This window comes from Magnolia sinica, chromosome 4 (assembly GCF_029962835.1).
Source record: "Magnolia sinica isolate HGM2019 chromosome 4, MsV1, whole genome shotgun sequence".
Classification (NCBI taxonomy): Eukaryota; Viridiplantae; Streptophyta; class Magnoliopsida; order Magnoliales; family Magnoliaceae; genus Magnolia; species Magnolia sinica.
In genome coordinates, this window is record NC_080576.1 from 21,837,282 (window position 1) to 21,839,230 (window position 1,949).

The following is a 1,949-nucleotide window of genomic DNA, read 5'->3' on the forward strand; positions in this document are numbered from 1 at the left end:
GGGTTAACATCATTCTATTATTGAGAATGTTACACCGTAGCCCCTGGATTAAACGACACACCAGATGAACGGTTTTAATTTGCAATGAGAGTTGTTCTTGCCTCTGTCGCGACTGAGGATCCAGCGTGTATCCACGCCCATTGGGGCCCACATGATGAGAATTATGATGATCGGACCCGTCCATTTTGTGGACTACTTGGTTTTCTGGCCTAGAAAAGAAAGTTACGACTGAACAGAAGAAAAATGTCAATGACTCGGATTCAACTGTAAAAATCAAAGGTTAAGATCATCGACAAAGCCCGATTGTTAGGCAATAGCTTATTTGTGCTGGTAACGAGAATAGACCGTTCAAATCATCAATCCTTTTCAGCAAGTGGGCCCCAGTGGGTTGCGAAACACGCTGGATCCTTAGTCGCCCCAAAGACGAAACGAACTCTTTTCTAGAAGGGAGAGAAAACCCTTTAATTCAGGGACGCGGATTTCCTGCAAAAAGACCTTCGAAGGAAGTTCTCGTGTGGTCCACCTGTGATGTTTGTGATAAATCCACACCGTCCATCCTTTTTGCCTGCTCATTTCAGTACATGAGAAAATAAAGGTGTGAGGCATATACAAAACTTAAGTGGAGTAAACGAGAGGAAACAGTGGGATTGATTGACCACCATTGAAACATTCGTATGCCCACAAAAGTTTCGTATCAAGCTAAGTTTTATGTTCTTTCCGTTCATCCAAGTGGAAATGACCTTGTAAACGGTTTGGATAGCATATAAACATCAAGGTGGACCCAAAAAGGTTTCAATGGTAGACATTTTTCTCCCCTTTTCCCTCTCGTGTGCCCTCCTTTAGCTTTGGATCTGCCTCACTTTTGATCTCATGTCCTAAAATGAGCGGAAAAAAAAACGGATGAACGGTGTGGATTTATCAAAAACATCACGGTGAGCCCCACTTAGCTTCCCAGAGCAGTAACTTCCTGCTAAGGGCTTTCGCGGGAAATCCGCGTCCAAAAATCACGGGAAGATCGTCGCTTCCCAATCGTTCCTGGCCAGTGCGCAATCACGCAATAGGAAAAATAGACCCATGGTCCACGTGTTTCGAAAGCAAGCGATTTGTATGGGCGCGGATTAGGTACGACCCCCGCCTGTTCCGAGCTTGGACAGGCTGGGCTCTGAGGGTCCTGCCTGATATATGGATTCCATCCACACCGTCCATCCATTTTTTTTCAAATGATTACAGAATATGATCCCAAAAATAAGAAAGATCCAACGATCCAAGAGGACCACATATAAGGGATTAAATTTCTACGGTTGAAAATTTATTAGGGACCACAGAAGTTTTGGATTAAGATGATATTTGTTTTTTCACTTCATTCATTTGTATAAGACCGTGTGAACATGTTGGATGGCAAATAAATAACATGGTAGGCCCTAATAAGGTTTCAATGGTGGGCGTACTTAGCACTGCTTCTTCCTGTGGGGTGGTCCACTTGAGCCCTAGATCTCCCTTATTTTTTTAATATGAGTCTAAATTGATATAGAAAAACGGATGGACGGTGTAGATAAAAGTCATACATCATGGTTGCCCCTCGAAGCCTCTGCCTGCCCCGAGCTCCGAACAGGCGTGGGTAGTACCTAATCGGAGCCAACTGGATTGATGGCCTGGATCTTATGCATGCCAGAGAACGTGTACGGTTTTAGATCGAGGGCGCGAACTTCTTGCGTCTTCAACGACAGAAACTTGCCCCGCACGTCAAGAGATTACGGGAGCGTCGCTGAACGAATTCTCCCGCAGAAATTTCTATACGCAAGCTTCACATTTTTGTTTTCTTCCTCGGATCTCCGGTTGAATATCCGATAATTTATGATTATCATTTTACATTTGCAATCTTTTTCGGGATTCTATTCAGGCTTTGTACATGAAAGATTTTTTATATTTGAAATCGTGTTTCAATTCAC